Source organism: Felis catus, chromosome C1 (assembly GCF_018350175.1).
Source record: "Felis catus isolate Fca126 chromosome C1, F.catus_Fca126_mat1.0, whole genome shotgun sequence".
Classification (NCBI taxonomy): domain Eukaryota; kingdom Metazoa; phylum Chordata; class Mammalia; order Carnivora; family Felidae; genus Felis; species Felis catus.
In genome coordinates this window covers 144,898,335-144,922,674 of record NC_058375.1, presented here as the reverse complement: position 1 = coordinate 144,922,674, position 24,340 = coordinate 144,898,335, and the positions used below count along the sequence as shown (strand labels likewise).

Below are 24,340 nucleotides of genomic sequence, written 5' to 3'. Positions count from 1 at the left end.
AATAACATGAATTCGGAATGGGACAGAACTGTTTTCTATTTAAGCATCTCTTAATCACCTTCCAATTTTTTTTTAATATATCCTTTCAATTAATAAAAGGCACATTACCTAGAAAACAGCTGGAGTAGGATTTGAACTAGGCAATATGGATGCAGAACATGTTTTTATTCTCCTATACTTCTCTATATGCTGATGTGGTTTAAAAGCATTGGAACATTTGCATTTTATTTAGTAAATTTCCCATGTCTCTTTTACGTGATTCTGTTTGTAACACATTAACCAACAAATTTTTCAAAGCCCTAGTCTCTAAATTGGTAATCACTTTAAACGTGACAAATCTTTAATTTTCTTTAATTTGTGTATGATACATAAACATTTTCAAAATAAATTGATTGTAACATGCCCATGTTTCACACCATCACTATCATTTGAATATAACAAGCAGTTAAAAGGTTGATTGAATATCAATTAAAACATAATTTAAACCTAGTAATATCATGGCCCTTTAGTTGAAAAATTCCAGAAATCTAGATGCCAAGAATTTACAAAGTAAAAATATAATCTTAGTTACCTTGTTCCAATTTGTAATTCATGGGATGTGCCCACTTTGAAATGATCCCCATACTACTATTTACAAATTAACCAAGAAAAGAAAAAGACAGATTTTAAATCATTTCAACATGTTACTCAAATGTTTTTTGAAACAGAAAAAAAAAAAAAAAAGAAGACTCACAGACACTCTATGTATGAGTACAGAAAAGTCACGTTCACCAGATCTCTACTTCATCTTAGCCCAAGGCTGTTCTGCTCCTCAAATGTCTGCTCTGATCCAGCCACTTACACCATTCCAGCAATGGAGCCACCTCAGGCTCAGGGCACCAAACACAAGAAGGATATCCTGCCCCGAATTCCCATCACTTCCTTTTAGTCCCTCCTTAGTCTGGTAGGACAGGATTTTTACAGAATACTGCACATTCACCTCAATTTTTAAAATCATTCACCAGTTAAAGACACTTTTACATTTTAATTTGTATCCTCATCTTTAAAAACTGATTTGGCAATGAGCTTTTGGGACATAATCCATTTGTAACTTGGGGGTTTCCTAGAATTTTACATTAAAATATAGAAAAACTCAAACGATGTAACAATGGAAAATTGATAATGTGTAAATCCTTTATATTATAGACTATTATGTCCAATGTTTAATGAGGTTAGGAACATGTCAAACACTGGTAAATATTTCTCAAGTTGGGACTATCGCTTCAAGTCAAAGTGACCCAGATTTCAACTTCAATGCTATTACTTTTTAGTAGGTGGACATGAATAAATTCCTTAACTCCCTTTGTTTTGGGTTATTCATCAATAAAATGGGGCTAACACCTTGTTTACAGGATTGAATGCTATGTAGATGGCATCATACCTGGCACTCGCCACATGGGGTGAGGTGAATCCTAGCTATTATTATCTGATGAGAGATTCAGAAGAAAATAAATCATGAGAATATGGGAGAATATGGTTTCTCCTTCATTCTTACTCATTTGACTACTTCGTAACATTACCATAATGTGAAATATTTGCTAGACAATTGGGAAACAACATTTTTGCAAATGTGGACAATGGAAAAAAAATTCAGAAAATTCTGTGTGACTCACAAGCAAAGCAAGTGACATAGTATCAGAAATAGCTCTACAGTAAATTCACTTGATTAGATTTTAACTAAATCTGGCCTTTTCAGTTAATTTGAAACCCTCATAACTGTTTCTTTAGAGATATTTCACAAGCCTGTACCCCTGGATGCAGTCTTTACTAATCTTTTGTGCCCCATGCTGTGCTGTGCTATTTTTCATGTGTTATCTTTCATGGCTTCTGAAAAACTACCCTTTAGAGTAGGTTTTATTTTTACTATTTTATAAATAAAACCAATGCTTAAAAAAATTAAACTATCTTGAGAAAAATCATAGCTACTAAAATTCTAGGCTTCCAGGTTTTGAAATAGCCCCTCCAAACCCTGAAATATTTCTTAGAAACATAAAGGCTTTTAAAAAATAAGCTTGAATACCTTAATATAGAATGCATTTTAATACTAATTAGATACTATCACAACTCTTAGATTTCATAACCTTGCCTGCACTCTTTTTAAATTTTTTCTTGTGTTCAAAAATAATAAAGTAGCAATTTTCTGTAGCAGGAACACCATTATTATTCACCTACAATGTAATCAACATTATTTACTCACTTTTTATTACACTCCAGCTCAAATTCAGTATTAATCTTGACTACATTTCATTTCCATGTCACAACATATCTTTATTTTTATAGATAGCTTGTTAATGAGATGTTTTAATTAACTGTTTCATTCTGATTTCAAATCTTTGACAAAGAAAACAATGTCAGCTAACCCCACGTATAAGTATGTATTTTAATAGCCAGAATTTAAATCCTAGATTTTTGGAATTAGGATTAGAGAGATACACAATTTAGCTCAAACTGAAGGATAAAATCATGATTAGGAACACACAATCTAGACTTTCTTCGTCCTTCTTTGAAGCTATTTGCTCAAAAACGCCACGTAGATACACAACCGCAAAAACTGGCAATATTACCTGGAACAACATTGGAGACACCAGAACCAAGTCGCAGAAGCCACCACTCTGCTGAAGGTCCCTCACCCAAGCCACACTGAATCATGCCACCCCATGTGATGATTCCTCTTTTGTCTCCAGCAGCACTTTCTATATCATTGTAGACAACTGGGAGACAAGAAGACTAGAAACACAGTACAACAGAGGAGCAGTTGTCAAAAAACAAAGAAACGAATCTTTAAAACCCTGGAAACATCAGATGATGGGTAAATGGGTAGTAGGTTCTTTTATCAAAAACACATACAAGCAGCTATCCATTATTCCTGACTGAACAACTATTACAGTCAAATAGTCAGAACAGGAGATGATCCCAAAGGAGCAGCATATAGATCTAAACTACAGGAATACATACGAAGAAAATGGGGATTAAAAAAGAAGAAGGAGAAAATGGGGCTAAAGTCTTTTTGTTTTGGTTCTATTGTGATTCTAGGTCTAATACAAAACGGCGGGGGGGAGGGGCTAGAAAAACTGAGGGAGGTAAACACAATTCCTTCCCGGTACCCAAAGCGAACAACTGATGGATGTGTTCTCTTTTAAAGTTGACTACACAGAAAAAAATAAATACAAACTATGGGATCTATAAATAATTATAAATAAAAGTAAGAATAAATTTGCTGACACATATAGTTCTTACTATTTCTTTTATTTACTTATTTTTATTTTTTAATGTTTATTTATTTTTGAGAGAGAGAGAGAGCGAGCACGAGCGGGGTGGGAGCAGAGAGAGAGGAAGACACAGAATCTGAAGCAGGTTCCAGGCTCTGAGCTGTCAGCACAGACCTGACGCGGGGCTCAAACTCTCGAACTGCAAGATCAAGGCTGCTTAACCAACTGAGCCACCCAGGTGCCCTTGCCAAACATTCTTTTAAATATTTAACATTTCTCTCTCATCTAATCCTAACAATAACCCTCTGGAGCTAGTGGCACTTTATTTCCCTTTTTTAGATCATAAAAATGAAGCCAAGTCATGTACCAAATTAAGGTAGCTGATTTGCCCAGGGTCATGCAGCAGACCTAAGTGAGTAAAAATGAAATTTAACTCAGGTATCTGGCTCCAGAGAACACAGGCTTAATACTCCCTTTATCTTCTATATGTGAGGCTTCAAAAATAAAAATAAAAAAAAGGAAGTGGGAATGTCTAAGACAGATTCTAAGACAGTTAGTGGGTATGTCCTCCAACTCGGGTTGGGCGGAGGTGGGCACCAGATAGGCGGGAAACTGTTAGAGACACGAACGTTGTGAGCTTTGCTTCTCTGAGAGGAGTGATACCAAGAGTCTTGCTCTTACACACCCACCTTCCAATTGGGCTTTTGTATCTTTAACTTACAACATAATCTATACATCGAACAAAAGTTTCCTCTAAAGGCACTAGGGAAAAGCACGACAGTAAAATTATTTTGAAAATAGGATTCAAAACACATTTTTGAAAATAACTATTTGGTATCATCAGAGAGTGTCAAGCTCTATGAAACAAGACAATGGGCCATAAGGAGAAGCCAAGCTAGAATGAACAAGATATAATAAAGAAGTTGGCAGAAATAAGAGAAAAAATGCAAAATATCCTAAATACTGATGCTCAATTAAAAGCCATTTTGAAAGCAGTAAAAAGCAGAATTAAAAACAGAAAATGATGTAGAAGAAAAAAATAAGACATACTCTGAAAATAAAAAGAAAAAAAAAAAGAAAATCACTGAAATAAAAGCTACAAAAAATAGGACAGATGCGAGGGAATAGAATAGAGAGCCAACCTCTACATTCATTCCCATTCCTTCATGCAACAAATACTTATTTTTTTTCCTAGGACTACTCAAAGCCCAAAACCTCTTGCCTCTAAAATCATGCCCATAATTTTATAGAATTCATAAATGGAAAGAAGGTGACCTCTTGCCCTCATTTTGGGTGAACTGAAATGGAATTGCAAGAGTTCTTTTGGAAAAAAAACTAGAAAAAAATAAGCTATATTCAAAGATATTAAGAGTAAATTTTCCAGAGCTGGGAGCAGAGACGACCTAAAGCTACAGATCAAAACAAGCCACTGAAGACCAGACAAATGTAAAACAAATGAGCCAACATGTACATATTTTCTTGACATTTTTGTTGGAGTTGCAAGGGCATAAAAACAAACTTTTCTTTGTAGACCTCAGCTATATGCACTGCTAATTCACTGGCCTCTTTCAAGACTGGACACAAATGTTACCTTTTCACTGACCCTGTCCTGACCATCCTATTTAAAATTACAAGCCACACTGACTTAATCCCACTCTGCTCTGTTTCTATTAATTCTTAGCACTTAGCACATGCTAATATGCCAGAAAATTTCTCATATGCTATGTCTAGAACATAAGCTCATTGACGGATTGAACATTTTTGTGCTATTCATTGATAAGTCCCAAGAATAGAGAGTAGTTCCTGACACATACTAGATATTAACCGTTAGTTTTATTAAGGAGTGAAGTGCCCAGGGAGGGGACAGAGGGCAGAGTATATACACAGAAGACATATCAGGCATCAAGTACCTATACTTGAGGAAAAGCCAGAAATGTAGTTGGAATGGCAGAATGGGATCAAATGAGGGAGAAGGGCATGTTTTGTTTTGTTTTAAATTTTTTTCTAATGTTTATTTATTTTTTTAGAGAGAGACAGAGACAGAGCACAAGCAGGGGAGGGGCAGACAGAGAGGGACACACAGAATCTGAAGCAGGCTGCAGGCTCTGAGCTGTCAGAACAGAGTCCAATGTGGGGCTTGAACCCACAAACCGCGAGATCACGACCTGAGCTGAAATCGGACAGTATATGGACTGAGACACCCAGGTGCCCCTGGAGAAGAGCGTTTTATTCTAAGAAGTTTGGAGATAGTTCTACAGATAATAGGATTTAGATTTTGAGCTGTCCTAGGTAAAATAGGAACTGATGTTTGAATCCAATGGGCAAAGATTTAGAAACACCTGGGACTTGAGTAGACCACTGGCTTCTCCATCCCTCCTCACTTTTCCTGTCCGCCTAACACAAATTCACAGAATTGTATATACAATCCTCAAATACTCCCCATCTCAGCGCTGTTTCTCTCCTAATCCAACACATACATGCGCGCGCGTGCGCGCGCGCACACACACACACACACACACACACACACACACACACAGTCTGTTACTTAGTCACAGCAAACTCACCACACACCAAATGTAAGGTATATGGTTAAACTTCCAAGGTTTCCAGACAAAGGTTTAGTACTTTAAATATGTCAACTCTTCCCAGATATATCTGAAATTCAGTGCAATCTTAAGAAAAAAAAAATCTCAAGTTTTATGTTGTTGTTTTTTTCTTGGAAGAACTTGTCAAGTTGACTCTAAAGTCCATCTGGAAGAAAAACTGTGCAAGAACAGCCGTGCTTTTGGTGCGGGAATGTAACAATGATAAAGAATAAAGTCTGTGAATATTAAAACCTGAGAGTTAGGATAAAAGAACTACATGAAATTTGGTGCAACTTCACTTAGTGTTAAAAACAAGAGAGGCAACCTAAATGTTCAACTTAAGAATGGCTAAATTAATCATATATTCCACAAAATATGGTATACAGGGAAGAATTCCAACAATATAACTTTCAGAAAAAAAGAGAAAGACACAGTATGTGTGTGTATGTATATACACACATAAAATATGCTTCCATTTTTATAAAATAACACTAAAAATAGTAATAATAACAAAACAAAATATGTTTTCATGTATGCATGGAAATGCATTATCAGCACACTAAAACTAAACAGTGAGGTTTGGGTAGACGGGATTTTTCACTTTCTATCTTATTTTATTTATTTATTTATTTATTTATTTATTTATTTATTTATTTATTTTAATGTTTATTTTTGAGAGAGAAAGAAAGACAGAGCATGAATGGGGCAGGAGCAGACAGAGAGGGAGACACAGAATCCAAAGCAGGCTCCAGGCCCTGAGCTGTCAGCACAGAGCCCGACGTGGGGCTCAAATTCACGAACCACAAGATCATGACCTGAGCCGAAGTCAGACACAGCCAACTGAGCCCCCTGGGCACATCTTCACTTTCTATTTTAGAGTTTCTCCTTCCTATTTGTGTTACTGGAAATTTTAAACAAGGCACATATTTTAGGTTTTACTTTTGTAATTCAATGTACATTTGTGCATGTGTCAGGGTATCAAATTTCAGGCTTTAAGAAAAATCCACTATCTAATTTAGGTTTTACATCAACTTTGTGAAACACGGTCACACATTAATATTCAATTTTACAAATGAGAAAAGAAGTAAAAAATAAATAAACAAATAATCCTCCGCAGAATGTAACTGGAATGCTTACACACTGGAAAAGTGACAGCCCCCTTTATATGCCAAGCAACTCGAACATTAAGTGATGTATTATATGTCTTAATAAATGCTCAGGGGCATGAATAAGAGACAGATTGTTTCTAAAAGCCAGGAAGATAAATACCAAGTTTGAGACTCTTCCTTCTCCCACTCCCTAAAAAGGTAAGCCCTTTGCCAGATACTACTGAGCAGCAATGGGCCATCGCCTTACAGTCAGCAGTGCTACAATAGAATGGGATCAAAAATGGGTCTAAAATTAAACGGACTTAGTCAGCTGCAGTCACAGATTCTGAAGCAAAAATTTTAAAAAAGATTTTCCCACTTTTAAAAGAATACTTTACACAGTTGATTTTATGGCTCCTCCTAATAAATATATTCTACAACTCTTAAGTACTCTTTCAAATATAAAGTGATAAACAGCAGTAAAACTAAGAAGATAATCATTTGGTAACCTATATAACCTACTTTAAATGGTCTCTCCATAAAACCATTCGGCTCCGTTATATAGTATGTTTTTTCATAACTAGTATCACAAATCAAACTTTAAAACATGATTTGAATTCAGTGACTAAAAAATTAATGGGCAACACAAACTTCTGTATTAGCTTTTTTTTCTTTAATGTTTACTTTGAGAGAGAGAGAGAAAGCATGTGCACATACATGAGTGGGGGAGGGGCGGGCAGAGGGAGAGGGAGAGAGAGAGAGAGAGAATCCCAAGCAGGACTCATAGGCTCAGGGCAGTGTTCTGCGCTGGGCTCACAGGTCTCTATCTCACAAACTGTGAGATCATGACCTGAGATGAAATCAACAGTCAGATACTTAAGAGACTGAGCCACCCAGGCACCCCTCCATTAGCTTTTCAAATGTTGAATGCTGTGCCTGAATTTGATAGAAAAACATAACCCAGGATCCTCAACTGAGTTAAAGGCCAAAAGGCATCACTTCATTGAACAAGATAGTTACTATTCAAAAGACACAAAACAAATAATTATGCCAATATATCAGTGAAATCTCTAAGAGAAAATGATAAAGGCAGGTAATTGGAATACTTAAACATTGTCTAGACAACATAATTGGGAAAACTGCATTCTTTAGTGTTGATTTATTTTGGAGAGACAGAGACAGAGCACGAGGTAGGGAAGGGCAGAGAGAGAGGGACACACAGAATTCAAAGCAGGCTCCAGGCTCTGAGCTGTCAGTACAGAGCCCGATGCAGGGCTTGAACTCACAAACCAAGAGATCATGACCTGAGTGGAAGTCGGATGCTTCAGCCAACTGAGCCACCTGGACGCCCCAAGAAAAAATTGCATTTTTAACATTTGTAAGAAGATATTCTGTGGGATTAAAAAAAAAAAAACATTTATAATTTGAGAGACAGAGAGAAACAAATCATGAGCAGGGGAGGGGGGCAGAGAGAGAGGGAGACACAGAATCTGAAGCAGGCTCCAGGCTCTGAGATGTTAGCACAGAGCCAAATGCAGGTCTGAACCCATGAACTGTGAGATCATGACCTGAGCCGAAGTCGGCGCTCAACCAACTGAGCCACCCAGAAACCTCTCTGTGCGATTTTTATATCCACAGAAGTTCTACTCAGTGCCTACTTGACCCGACATCTCTTCTTTTCTGAATGTATCCCTTGAGTGGCATGTCTAGAATGAGTCCCTCTGCTGCAGATCCTGTAAAGACAGGCTTTGATTTCTTCGGATAACCTCATACAATTATGTCATTTGGTATTCCATCACAACATTTGTTTAGACACACAACCTAGTTGCTGCTTAATCCATCACCCATGTTATGCAAGTGATAGTAGGAGAAAGACCAATAAAAGAATGTGCAATTTAGTAAAGAATAACAATGATCCAGGGTTTTGTGAATTGGTCTGCAAGGATAGTCCAAAGGATACCCTTCTCTTAAGAGTTGAGCTGTTATTCATACTCCAATACAGAAATCCAATTTCTCAAAATCCAATTTCTCAGGTAGAAATCCAATTCTCTAAGTCTTTTCCTACTCTGTGATGGTGCCTTGGGCTCCACACCAATTTAATAGGGAGAATAAAAAGGAAAGCACCTCACAAAGAAATGCAAAAAAATTCTTTTATATGAGTCCCAAAAGGCCTGCTTTTCAAGTGTATATGAGACAGAAGTACCGTTTGTAATTTATTTCATCTAGACAGGTAGCAAATCAAGTGAAACGTTAAAGACTTTTAGCCCATTCAATATTCTTAATAAGCTAAAAAACTTGAAATATTTTAAATAGGAAAAAAATGATCCATGAAGATAGTAACAAAAAATGGGTTTTAGCAATTTAAATTGTTGAGACATTTATAAAAAGTATAATAAATAATATTATTACATTACAATAGTGAAATAACCATAGGGAATTCATTTTAACGACAGACTATCCCCTAAATGTGGAGCACAAATACATATATAATACACATGCATACTATAGGCAGTAAAATATAACTTCAGCTTTTAAAGATGAAGTTGTACTTGATTCTTGTTTCTCCAGGTGACAAGCTATAGATTAGTGATCGCCAACTTTATAAAACTCATTTCCTATAAAACTGTGGAAAATATATAGTTGTACACTAAGCCCATCTAAAAGAGAAACAAGAAAGTTAGCATAACAGGCTTCCTTAGGCCTAGAACATTAAAAAAAAATAGCAGAGCTGAAAGAGGCTCTGATAGATGAGACCAACATGTATATTTTTAATGCTGTAAGTCTGAATGTAATCTACTAAAGGTTCACAATGTCAACCGAAGTTATTTATTGAGGAACACTGGTTTGTGACAAGGGACAGGAGTGTTGCTGTGCAATAATGCATACTCACTTGCTAAATGTAAAATGTAAGCGTCACAGAGAGGATAAAAGGAAATTATAATGGTTCAAAAAGTAGATTTTTCAAAGCGGCAGCTTTAATCAGATTATTCCAAGAAACTTGCAAATGACACTAAGCAGATAGCCTTTCTTGATGAAGCTTCCTTAGTGTCCTACATAGCATTTTTCTCTTAGGATCACAGATCTGTGTTCCTCACTATGAGTTTCCTGATGGCCACAACATTGTTTTGTACTCATTGGTAGATCTCATTACACAGTGGCTGGCATATAGTTTGGATAGAAGGAAAGAAAGCAATACATTGTAATTGTTCTTTGATAAGGAAAGTACTAGGCAAAATTTTATGGACTTTCAATATGTCATCATTTACTAATACCTACTGAAAACATACTATGTGCTAAGCATTGTGCACATACTTATGTGGGCTGAACTAGGAGCAAAATTACCTCTGATTGAGAAGAATGAGGAGTCAGATGACTCATTTATTATTCAACAACATACAGTGCTTCACAAAAACAGAAGTATTCATCAAAAGTAATGATCACACTTGTTCATAAATGAGATTCATTATGACTTTGAGGGCAAGGTGCCATTTGGCAGGTTAATCCCCTTTGCTGGGGAAACGAAAAGAGAGAATTTAGCTGTTAGTGCTCTTCTAGATATATTTATTCCTGGATCTCTTTCTCTCCTCCACTCAGTCATACCGCAACATATTGCACACTGCTTTAACTTGGAACAAGCACCAACTTCAAAATTCAATTTGGAAAACCTTAAAAATAGACTGAACATATCATGACAAATCAAACGTTTTGAAATAACACTGTTGGCAAGGTGGCTTTTACTTAAAATTGAAAATGTTAACATTTTGCAAGAAGGTGAATTATTTTTCTTGGCAGATATGTTTTAAAGAACATTGAAAGAAAATACTGAATAAGAACAAAAGTTTCTAAAGTGAAATCAGTTCCCTTAAAGGAAATAAAAACATCAAGGAGAAATGACAACAAAATATATATTATTTCCTATCTGACAAAAACAACACTATCTGAACAAAAGCTTCCTACCAATAAAGCAACAGAAAGTCTTACTCAATAGCTTAAGATATAAAATTATAGAATATATTCATCCAAGTCTTCCAGTTACATTTGAAATGTCAGCTTTTAATTCAGTAAAACCTAACTTTCCTCATACATTGGCTGTGAGGATTTCTAGACACCTCCACCTTACGCCGCTGAAACTGAATGCACTAAGCCCTGAATATAGCAAGGCATTTGCTTCGGGGGGAGGGGGGGAATGAATTACCATAATTTTTGGGCTCAGAATCAGCAAGATGAGTGTCTAGAGGCATTAAATCCAAGCATCTATATTCAATCCATAGCCATTTCTTGTGGTACTTTTCACTCATTTACTCATTCAACCAACAAATATTTGGTAAGTGCCAGGCACCTTGTACTGGTTGCTGACTTCACAAACATATATTGAAGGTTAGTTACCAGTCTCTGAAAATCTCCATCCCAGCCCCGTGTGTGTGTGTGTGTGCGCGCGCGCCTGTGTGCGCGTGTGTGTGCGTCTGAATGCATGTGTGTGTTTAAAAGATCTGGTAGCCAATACATGACAAACATAAAATTTGAGAAGCTTAAGATGTGAAATGTATTATGTAATGCTCTCATCCAGGACATGTCTGTTTATAACCCACAGATACCGCTTTATAAAATCACTTTAGAAAAATTCATATGTGTAAGAAATATAAAACAGGGTTAAGGACCATGTAGTCATGATACAGTGATTCAATCAATGTTTCTGAATTTTTGTGGTATATTATAGTTCTGGAAATCATATTTTTAAAGAAGACAATACAAGGCAGAACACACACACAAAAAGGGGGTGCCCGAGTCGCTCGGCCAGCTGGGCATCCAACTCTTAATTTCGGCTCAGGTCATGATCTGAGGGTTGTGGGATCCAGCCAGGTGTCAGGCTCTGTACTGAGCATGGAGGCTGCTTAAGATTCTCTCCCTTTTCCCCAGCTCATGCTCTCTCTTTCTCTAAAAAAAAAAAAAAAAAAGGCAGGACTCTCCAGCACTGCAGTGTTCCTTGTTTACATCTGGTCACATACATGCCTGCAGTTTCCAGCATTCACCATAAATTGATAAGCAGACACCTACAAGGCACAATCTTAATAGTGTTTCTATCATTGCCTGTGATTACTCAAAACGATTCGGTGTCATCAGTGGATATCTTCTAATGAGCAAGAAGGAGTTTGCAAGTACCACACTTCCTCAAAGAGAAAGAAAACACAGTGCAAACTCATCAGTATAAGGCTTATGAGACTGAAGTGCAGTTTTCATTAACTCACTGATCTTCCCAAGAACTTGAAGCGCTGTCCTTTCAAGTGCTGTGACATAACCCCTTAGCAACTACAGTCTATTCTGAGGGGGAAAAAAACACCTTGAATAAGCCTGGTGCCTAAATCTATTCTGTTCCCTTAAAACTGACCATTTTAAGATGCATTTTCCAATGCTCTATTTATATTTAGCACACCTTCAGGTTTTCATCTCAAATAAAATATTTCCCTTATGAAGATTTATGTTAGGTGTTTAGGGTAAAGATTTCCTTTATCTTTTCCCTACCTCTATGATCTTTATTTATAATCATAAAAGATTACTTTGTTCAGGAGACATGTTTTCATTCAAGTGGGTTGAAGCATGTTTGACAGCATGATGAACTAAGTTAATATTTTTAGGTAGGACAGTCATGTCTCTAAAAAACACATGAACACATAAAAGAAAAATAAATAAACAAGGACAATCATTCTGTGAAGACACGGGCCTCTCTGCCTTTGGCTTTGGCTGTGATCAAAATACAGAATGATTCTCCAGGCCAATACAATCACTTAACGAGTGATTCCCTGATTTAAACAAAGCCTGCATTGCTCCAAATAGAATTTTGTTGGGATGTTACACTACTTTAAGAAGTGTGATGATGGAAGGAAAGCTAGAAGCAGGAGAATCCGCACGGAAATAAGTCTATGAACTAATAAATTAGCCTGTCACAGCTCCATGGATTATCACAGCAAACACGAGACTCCTGGATCGGGGACATTGAGCCTTATTACCCAGAGCAAAATCAGAAACAGATGTTATCAGCATCGCTGAGCCCCAGATCCCACAGGATAACCCAGAGGTCTATGTGGAGCATACCAGTGAAGCAGGGCTGTTCCACCAGAGAGAAACTTTGAGCTCAGGAATCTGCTACTTTGACAGCAAGCAGTAAGGCAGCCTCTGTTCTGTTCATAAGGAGACCAATACTGAAGGATGAATTCTTGAGATGCATTTCCTCACTTTTCAAGCTTACTCGCTGTGTAAACAATCCTGAGAGGCACAGAGGTACAGGAATGATCTGGCATCCTCTGCGAGACATATAAAAGCTCAAGTGGACCATGGTGGACTGTCTTGCAACAGATCTGAAAAAGAGTCTGGATGTGCCCAAAGATGGGAAGTCCTGTGCTTCTTGCTAGAAACCCAGAAGAAGTTAAATACAAACCATCTACTCTACTTCCGCTTTGCCTTCTGAAGAAGCTGCATAAGGACAGAGGCCTTTATTTGCTTTTTGGACCGAAGTAGTCTCAGGGCCCAATACGGAACTTGGCTCATAACAGGGGATTCACATGTTTTTCTTGAATGAATGAATGAATGAATGAATGAATGAATGAATGAATTCTGTTTGCTAACGTACTTGTCCCATTCTGTTAGACACCCTGCTGATTGATCACTTGGATCTGGTATATTTTCTCCTTGTGCCACTATCTTTTGCTATAAAAAAGTGTGGCTTGCTCCTCTAAACTAACACCAAAGACTTTCTACTCTCTGCTTTGACACCCTGGTTCCAAGATCCTTGCTCTAACTCTCTGGTGTTTTTATCTACCCCAGAGCTTTTATATCACCTGCCTGTCTGCCCTCCAGAGTCGTGCATCTTGTCTCCTAGTCTACTGGTTCGAAAACCTGTCCATACTGCTGAAAAGGGCAGATTTCTTGGTCAAAATCAAGTTTCAAAACCTGACTTAGCCACCTGCTAGCTGCAAGAGTATGTCATGCTCTGCAATCTCTCATGGACTCAGAATCTTTAAAATGGTAATGATAATAGGATCCACTGCATGAAAATTAAGCGTGTGTAACCAGTCTGCAGAACGGGCTGGACTCGAAAGGATTCAACAAAGAATAAAACACTTTTTTTTTAACATTATAGCCTTCTAAAAATCACTTCAGAGCACCATTTCTTCTCTTCCCTGGACAAAATTTGGGAAGTTATGGGATCTCATACCTTGAGATCTGTAACCACTTTGAGACATTAATTAACAAATAATTCTTATACTATGTATTTTAAGCTACTAAAACTTTAATCTTAACCAGTTAAAACTGAAATACTACTCTAGCTCGGGTACAACCAACAAATTCCAAAAGCCCACAGCAGGGGCAGGATTTATGTTTTTGTTTTGTTTTGTTCTGTTTTGAGTATTCTTCTCCTCTAAGCCCCACCTCCCTGTCTTAGCCTCTATCTCTCAATATCTCCTGATTCTCCAGATTGTAGGAAAGCAGATGTGAAGATAAAATCAAAGTCTTCCGTAAGTAAGGTTGTTGAAATCTAAATACTAGCAATCTCTTTCGGCATACTTCTCTCATTTATTCAAAGACTACCCTCTCTTCTCAGGGGGTCTTCTCAATACCCACTCCTCAGCAGAAGGGGCAAAACCCTTGAGAGTAGGACTCCTCAAGACTCTCATTCAACTCCTGCTGTATATTCCATACAGCTTCTTTCTGCTAGGATCCCCTCACCCATTGTCGGTGCACAGATTGAGAAGTCATCCAAAAAAACCCCCAGATCTTAATCATTAACAAGGAAGAAACAGTTACATCTTATGATAGCCTTTACAAACCTGTTTGATTTCTTTGAAGGGAGGAGCAACTTTGTTCAAAGCGTTTCAACCTCACAACAAAACTACAGTGAGAAATGAAGACAAGGGGTGCCTGGGTGGCTCAGTCGGTTAAGCGTCTGACATCAGCCCAGGTCATGACCTCTCAGTTTGTGAGTTCGAGCCCCAAGTCAGGCTCTGTGCTGACAGCTTGGAGCCTGGAGCCTGTTTCAGATTCTGTGTGTGTCTCTCTCTGCACCTCCCCTGCTCTGATTCTGTCTCTCTCCTCTCTCTCTCTCCTTCTCTTAAAAAAATAAAATAAACTTAAAAAAAAAAAGAAATGAAAGACAAGCAAAATAGTTAAACATTAATAGATCTATCATCATACTTACTAGTCATTCATTTGGGAAGCCTCAGAATAATTCGAGAGTGTCAGATTCAGGACAAGTATGTAAGAGGAGTAATGAAAGCAAGTGGAGGAGATAATTGAAGTTCATGCAACAATATAATTAGGGAATCATTAAAAGTGTCAGGAGAGGGTACAACTTATGTTTGGTGTCTGCTGCTCTATTTCCCTAGCAATTTGGTTGTCAGAGTAAGATTTGCTGAAGTTCACAGTTTGTTCTACATATGACTGCCTTACCTGTAATGGCAAAATACATATTCTAGGGTATCTTTTTAGTTCTCTGTATTACTTTGAACAATTTGGTCGACATGTCTTAAAAGTTGTGCTATTTCTGGACTTCTGTTGCAACGGTATCTGTAACCTGATGTCATGAAAGGGAGCCAAGATCATGCCCCCCAAATGAGAGTAGTATTTACAATACGTATCAGATCAGTTGTCTTCCCCTCTTCCTACATATTAAAACAGCTGCTTGTTACTGATCAGCTTGATGGGACCCGATTTCTATGATTTCTCAAACATTATAAAGTAGTATTAATAATATTCTTATTAGAGAACGCTGATCACATTAGAATTCATTTTGTATTCCTTTATTTTGCTCCAAATGCTCTCTGTTGCTTTATTTTCTTCTTCACAACTTCTTCAAAACTTCTATCTACCTACTTATCTTTGAATACCCAAAGCCTTTCCTTTGTGGGCACTTTAACATCGTATTACATGTTTACCTACAGAATGTCAACAAAGATTTTGGATTCTAGATGGCAGTCTAAAATACCTGGGTGAAAATACACATCTATAATGTTGAAGACAGAGGATAAAGGAATTAATTTCTCTATTTGTCTTTTGTGGATCTTTCTTTGTCTTGCCAGGAAGGGTTTATGCTTTAATGAACTAACAACATCTAACATCTGAATGGTGCTTGGTATATTTCAAGGTACTTTTGGTTGTGTTATCTCAGTAATTAGAAGCATAACATGTAGTGTTAGTATTTTCCCAAGAAAGTAGCCATGGTTTCTGAGCTCCCTTTGCCCTGCTAGTTCCTAGCAAAGCCCCCCATAAAGCAAACTCACATTAATTCAGATTCCTTACTCTTTAATTCACATAAAAGCCCTATGATATTCCAAAAAAAAAAAAAAAACACACAAAACAATGTAAATTCAAAGAGATAGTGGGTATAATTTCCCCTAGGGACAATGTCTTCATTTTAAGTCTAGCCTGATTACCAGGAGGCCCTAAATACACGGTAACTTCTGGGCTTGTTGGTTAGAAAGAAATCTAATACTTAAAGATCTTTGTGCTTTTTCTTACTGTTGCAATATTATACAGCTAAGAAAAATATCAGTCACCAAAACTTTGAGCCCTCGGCATATCAAGAATTATGGAATCAACATAACACAGGATAACCAACAATATCAAAAGTTAACATTCATATCAAAAAGTGATTGACCACCTGGTAAAGGTTTCTCAAACCCTAAAACTGAACTTCAGAATGCAGATCACAAATAACTCTGAATCAAGAGCAGATAACAGTTTTGTTTAGAAACCTCACACCCACACCAAGGCAAATTCAGGGTAACTTTTTTTTCCTCCAGTATATCCTTATTTTTCATGTAGATGCTACCTCACCTCTTGAAAATCAGCCTGTCAAATATGTCTGACTAGTAGTTCTCGCACTTGAGTTGAAAAACATTTCAAACTCACACAGTGATATTTTTCACCCATCTTAAAAATTATAGAAATATTAATCGCAAGAAACATAAAATATATTTGAAGTCAAGTTTTTAAAAATAAGAAGAACAGGTGACCAGGCAAAACATGTGTCTACAACAAATATCAATAGCTGTCTTAATTCCTCCGTCAACATTTATTTAAAAGATTAGTTTTGGTAGCAGACAAGTAACTGTAAAGTCCAGAAGAAATAGAGAAAATGACCAAACATCCACCTAGGCACAAGAAAACGCTAGCGAGTAAGTTGTTTCTTCTGCAACATGAGAAAAGACTGGCGTATTTCTCCACTACAGCAGTACAACCCCTGACCTCAAATCTGAGAACACCAGCAACCTGTGGTAGGTATGAGGCACCACTTACTCAGCTCCTAAGCTTAATATTTAAGCAGCCCCTTACTATCAAACAGCAGCTGTATACAATTATTTGAAATACTTTTTTTTTCCATTTTATTATAACTTCTCAATATTTCCACTTTGCCAGGTATACATTTTGGATGAACTATATTTAGGTAGATTATATTTATCTTATATACAGTAAAGACTATAGATACATGATATGTGTGTGTTTCTTCCCAGTCTCTCTGATTGGCCTCCTTTTCTGTATCTTAAATATTGGTTATCTTCAAAGCTCCTGTCATCTAACTTTTCATGCGTTTTATAGCAATGTTAGCCACTCCAATTCTTAAAGTTCCAAACTGAAGAAATGGGTGTGCACAAATCTAGGTATCATCCTGAACACTCTTCCCTCCACTCAAGTTGTTTTTGATCAATTAACACAAGTGTATGTTGGATTATATTACAAAGGATAAAATTATCATCAAAAATTGTGAATCTCATGTAGTTGGAAAGCACAAGGTAATGTCAGTAACACCTAGTGTTATAGAAACCCAAAGGAAATGAAACAGAACCTTAATTCCAAAACAGAATACAAAACATTGTTTTCTTTTGTTTTCCAATTACAAAAAGAAAGTTTTTCACCTCAATTTACTTTTTACCTTTTTAAAAACTGGCACACATTCTTTCTAGTGGCAAAACAAAAACAAAAACAAACAACCACTACCATTCATTAACAGCATGTTCTCACTTGATAACTCAAGATTCTTCTAACTGTACAGTAAACTAAATTTGAAAATAACAAAATAATATTCTCTGGTGTGTATTTGCAAACTGTTAAATCTTCTTCCCCTCTAACATGGACATTATCCCTTGATATACTCTGGCTACTTCATTCTTCAATGAAGAATGGGTTTGTTCTTCAATTAAAAACAATAAATTTCATAATTCAGCTTCCGGCAAATGCTATATTAAACAAAGGAGTATATACATTTTATTTTTTGTTTTGTTGACTAAAATGACATTATTTTTATAATACCTTTATTACAACAATCCTGATGTTATGCAAAAATATTTTGATTTGTTTAGTTTTGCCCAGAGGAAAGTAATAAAGAAATCTTGCAAGTGTGGTATATGAATATATATTTCTCTGTATTTATTATTCATATTGACTCTTCTCCCTCTTTCTTCATATATATGTGTATATGCATAGATATACACACCTCAATGGTACAAAATACAGTAGCATCAAGTACTAAGAAACAATTTGCCTGAAAGCAACATGGGGGATAACATTAATTCCTCACACAAACTGTGTCCAATAACCAATTGTTAATCATATGGCTTTGGTCCATAACACCATCACCCTTGATCCTGAAGAACATTTTTAATACCCATTTTCTAATGCCCAGAAATTAGTGAAATATTTATAAATTTGAGTATTTTTTTTTTTCAGGAAATGCTTGGTTTTCAATGTCCCTTAAGTTCCCAGGGCGGGGGGGGGGGGTCTATGGAGGGAAGCTTTTATAACTTTCTCCCTTCGTTCTCAAAGTGACAGGATAAAAATTTCACCAGAAATTAACTGAATACTGAATGGAACATTGAAGTTTTAATTGGTGGTTTTTTCAGTTGTAAATATATGGAGTCAAAAGTTTATTTCAGAAGTTTCTATCAGATTTGGAACTCTTTAAAACAGCTTGGATCTGATTATATTATAATCAGTCCATTTCCTTCATAACACAACAGGCAATCCTAAAAGACACATACCCATCAGTTTCAAGATTGGGACATTAAAAAAAGATGATGACATTTCACGGTTGGCTATTTAGTCACTGGTCTTAAATTCATTTGCTCCAAATACAACTGTTATGGGCTAACCTGTGTTCTCCCATAACTGTTACATTGAAGCCCTAATCCCCAGTAGCTCAGAAAATGACTGTAGGGACTCCAAATAGGTAAGTTAAAATGAGGCCCTAGCAAACTAATACAATGACTACCACCCATCAGTACCATTTACATGAAATAGCACATTTTCTTTAGTCACCATATGTTCTCTATGAGAGAAAGGTTGACTGCTGCAACATGTGGAATAATATTTCACTTATACAATGTTGCCCTGTCTTACCTGCTATTTATTTAGCATATTTAGATCACAGTCCAGTAAAACTCTCCTCTTCTCTTTCCTCCGTCTATCACCACCACCACCTCAACAACAATGAAGTCTAACTCGTATGTTGTAGGCACTACACTAAATGCCTTATCTATTAAATCATCTAATTCTCATGATTCTAAAATTACTGCACTCATTTTATTAACTGGGAAACAGACCCAGAGAGGTAGGCAACTTGGCCAAAGACACAGAGCTAGAATAAAAATCCAAGCAACCTAATCAGAGACCATTCTTTATTATTTGTCAGGGTTTAAAAACACCTCTCTGAGTTTCAGAGAGTGAAAGTGTCTTCCATTTTGGCTCAGTTATTCTCCTTGGAAAACCTAAACTTTTATTACAAAAGTCATGTCTATTTTTTACCCAAAGATGTTTCTCTTTTATATAATGCCTGGCTGAAATAGATAAATAAGCTAAAGCTAAATTTGTGCCATTTAGAAATGGTCATAGATAATATTTTTGTGATACATGATAACTTTTAAGTATTAAACACTGAAAATCCTTGATAAATTTACCAATTGGAAAACCAAATGCACCATTGCCACAATTATTGATATATCATTAAAGCAATACCTTAAAATCTAAACCAGGAATATTATAAACCTCAATTTTTTCTCCCCAAAATAAAAAGATTTTTCTTTAAAGCTTATTAAATAAGAATAGTTCCAAACTCTCCCGTCATTCACTCATAAATCAATGATAAATTTCATTATGATATGTGCTTGAGAAATGGTTTTCTGCACTTAATCCAATCAAATAGCAGTAATCCATTCTAAGGTTGCAGCACACAGAGCATTTAAAATGGGCATTTAAAAATAGAGTAATGGAAATAGTTATCACTCAGTTTCTAGTATGGAAAAGAAACACCGTCTCTTGTAGTTCAGAAATGTAGAAGTGCCTTGGTGGCTCAGTCAGTTGAGCATCTAACTTCGGCTCAGGTCATGATCTCACAGTTTGTGAGTTCAAGCCCCCTGCTGGGCTCTGTGCTGACAGCTCAGAGCCTGGAGCCTGCTTCAGATTCTGTGTCTCCCTCTCTCTTTCTGCCCTTCCCCTGCTCTCTCTCTTTCAAAAATAAATAAAAACATGAAAATAAAAAAAAAAAAGAAATGTAGAGTAAATGTTACCTGAGTTCAAGTTTGACTCTCCCATTTGTAGCTGTGAGATCTTGGGCCAGTTATTCAACCTCTTTGTGCCTCAGTCTTCTCTTCTCTGTGTGTATAATCAAAATGTGTACCTCAGAGTTTTTATGAGGATTTAACAAATTAATATTAATCACATTAACTGTGATTTGGGCATACTATCTTCTACATCTGTTTTTTAAAGACATGGAAATATTATAATTTTGTAGTTAGACCAGGACATTAGTGGTGGCCCAAATACACCTACTAAGGAGAAACCACGTTTCCTTGTCTCTGTATCATTCCAAGCAAAACAAAGAATCCAACAAACAAGGAACGTATCTGTGAATATTACTAAAACTTGATAAAAAAAATAAAAACAAAAACAAAACCTGAATCATGAAAAATGCGCTGGGGGATGCAAATGAAAATCTTTAAACATCCTTGACTATTCCAACACCTAAAATCCAAGCCATTTTCTGTTGCTCCAATGTCACCTTTGGATGTTTCTTCATCAAAAATATATTAAAAGTACTCTTGTGATTTAATTGTGGAGCTCTTCATTCAAAGGGAATATGAAATTTTGTCTTCAGTAATGTAATTTTAACCCTTATCCTCCTTTTGTATCTAGACATCCTGACCAATAGAGAAAGAAAACAAAACAGGAATGGAATTCTCTGCACTTTGATCTGAGTAAAACACTACACAGAAGCTCTCTCATTCAGGCCTTTTCTCTGAGACACACTGCAAGAGAACGCCTTCTTAGCTCCCATGCATGGCACCAGCCAGCCAGCCGGGGACGTAGTTTTATTAGTAGATATTTTAACATGTCATTTTGCCTTCATTTTCTGATTTAGAAATTGTATGCTGGAGGTAAAAGTGTGTGCGTGTGTATGTGTGCAACGCGTGCACTTTTGAAGAACGTGAATATGTGTGTATGTATGTTCCATAAAAGTTTAAAATGTATGTTTCACTCATTTTCAAGCACATATAAAATAAATAATAATAGCTAAATTTATTTAGCACCTACTATCAGCCAGTCCCTGGTCTGAATACCTTCATTATATTAACTCATTTCATCCTTCCGCCATGCTAATGAGATAAGCAGAATTGCTATCCCCATTCTACACATAGGGAACCTGAAGCATAGCAAGGATAAGGAATCTGCCCAGAACCGCGTGGTGAGCCAGTGGAAGAACCGCGCTGGACCACGTATGTTGATTCTACAGTTCTTCTCAAGCACTACCGGGGTTTCTTTCTTTTCTTTTCTTTTCTTTTTTTCTTTTTTTCTTTTTTTATTTTTCCCGGGGTTTCTTTCAATGACCTCATCAAATAACTTCCTAATAACCATGATGTGCATGAGGAAAATGGAGCTCCTAAACAACCACAAATGAAACAATATTTCAATTTCACTGACAGGCCAAAGAATTACAAGATCAGCTGAAAAGGTGCCAAGAACATATCTCAGCACTCAAAGCCACTGAACATCGTGCCCAGCAGTAGGTGCCAGTTTACCATCCACCAGTTCGCCTGATCTTATTAAAACACTGAACAAAAGCAATTGAATCCATTATGTCTCTACTGAGCTCCTTCTAAGTATCAGGTAGGCATAATGGGAAAAATAAGTCACAGATGTGCTCAACATTTACATCATTAATCTCTGTATGAATTAGGTATAACGATAGTATAAATTATTAAACAGTTCAGGCAAGTAAGAATTAACCAAATATTGATTTTTTCCCTTTAAGATATATTTTTATCTTAATATATCATCAGTAGCCAAGAGACAAGCCAATTTGAATCCAAAATCCTGCATGTTATTGAATTCTACTGTCACTTCAGTAATTAAAATGCACATTACTTAAGTACAAATTTCTAAACAGATCCTCATGGCTAATTCTCACATCTGTACTTTTGTTTCATTGGGTGCTGTTTCTTTCTTTCCTTTCTAAACTATTTTTTCTACCAGCAGCATACTAAAATTCGGAGCTAAAACTCCTTTGGAAAGGTTGTGTATGATGTTTATACTAATTTATCACTTGTAATTTACCTGTAAATAATTGAGTACAGGATAGCAGAAAAAGGAGAGTCTTAAGGCTCATCTAAGTTCCAGAGGTGAATTAATTCCTTAGTGCTACTTTAACAAATTACAACAAATTTAGTGTTTCAAACAAATTTCTTATCCCACAGTTCTGTAAATCAGAAATCCAAAATGGGTGCCTCTGAGGTAAAATCAGTCTGTTGGCTGGGTTGCAGTTCATATTGGAGCCTCTAGGGCAGGCTCCATGTTCTTGCTTATTTCACCTTCTAATGAGTGCCTTAATTCTTCGGCTCATGGCCCCGTCCTCCATCTTCAAAGCCAGCAATGGCCAGTTGAGCTTTTCTCACATCTCATCACTTTGACATGGACCCTTCTGCTTTTCTCTTCCACATTTAAGGACTTCTGTGATCACACTGGGTCTACCCAGATAACTCAGGATACTCTCCCTAATTTAAGGTCAGTTTAACAACCTTAGTCCAATCCACCATTTTAATTCCCCTTTGCCATGTGTTGTAACATAATTAGATGTTCTGGGAGTCATATGGGAACCTCTTTTGGGGGGCCATTACTCAGACTATCACAAGAGGCCATTATTTCTTTGATATTTAGGAATCATGCCTATCAATCTTTGTTTCCAAAAAAAGAGGGAAGATTGATAGTTTTTAAATTTATTTGTATTATATTCTTATATGACATTTGCATAATATGTAACATATGCATAAAACAAGGATGTCAGAACCACAAACTTCCTAAGAGAAATTCCTCTTTGTAATCCAGCTCAAATATTTCTTCATAAGCAAATTCTTCCCTTGCCTTTCCAAGGTTGGATACTTCTTCCTCTGTATTGTCTTAAATAAAAATGATTATGTTTAGTACTCTATTAGCAAGTTTATCATATTACTCTTGAATATATGTTCTCACATCTCTCTCTCTCTCTCTCTCTCTCTCTCACACACACACACACACACACACACACACACACACACACACAAACTTCTCCTCACCTCTCTTCTCTTTCCTTTCTCTTCCCCTCTGACTGGGATATGATCCCTTCAAGAACAAGGGCTACACAACTGCCATCTTTCAATCTGTTCAGCATGTAACAAGCTTATTGGTAGCACTGAAACACTTGTGAAATAAAAGCTATTCTTTGATTATTATATCATATATTATTATATAATGTTATATATGTATATTATATATATATATATATATATATAATTATCATACTGTTACCACTAGTATTTAGTTATTCTATCATAAGAAAATGGACTTTTCCTCACAAGACAATAGTGCTGAAGCATATTTTGAAACCCATAGAAAATAAAATTCCAACACTTTTCTATAATCCTAACTAGAAGAACACACAAAGAGGTAAGCTCTTTGGGAGTCTGACTTTGGGAGCTAATTTGGGAGATTTCCTAATGTGCATTAGTCATCTGTCACACTAAGAAGTGACCTGATGAGTAACAAAGTCTTTAAGCCCATTGGGTTGCTGGTGGGAGCTCCCATGTCAGAGAAGCAAGTATCTGAAACTTCAGGTTCCTAGGCACCATCCAGTATGCTCTCTTCTTATCAATTCCTTTGCACAAGGGCCACAGACACCAACAGGATAGAGAGAAATAACTTCAAACTGACATACTTAAACTTCTCAAATCATTCTGCATTCAATCTCCAAATTATACAGTGTGATGAATGGCCAACATATTGTAGTTTCCTCTCTACCACCTAAAAGTAGAATAGGCCATTAATAAATTAGTAATAAATTTTCTTTCATTTTGAAGAAGTAATGCTATGTTTTCTTTGATATATCTATTATGTTCCTATGCGA

The 24,340-nt window shown here is 36.4% G+C and overlaps 1 protein-coding gene across 3 annotated transcripts in view; it reads right to left on the bottom strand.

The window, feature by feature from the left end:
- The window catches only part of KCNJ3 (potassium inwardly rectifying channel subfamily J member 3), a 154,240-nt gene that overhangs the window by 47,011 nt on the left and 82,889 nt on the right, over nt 1–24,340 (bottom strand). Inside the window, exon 3 of one of the 3 annotated variants that reach the window (XR_002161465.3) lies at nt 20,475–20,559. The exons of the other annotated variants lie outside the window; for them this stretch is intronic. The gene's annotated coding sequence lies outside the window, so the exon portion shown is untranslated. The remainder of the gene's footprint in view (nt 1–20,474; nt 20,560–24,340) is intronic. 3 annotated transcript variants of the gene reach the window in all.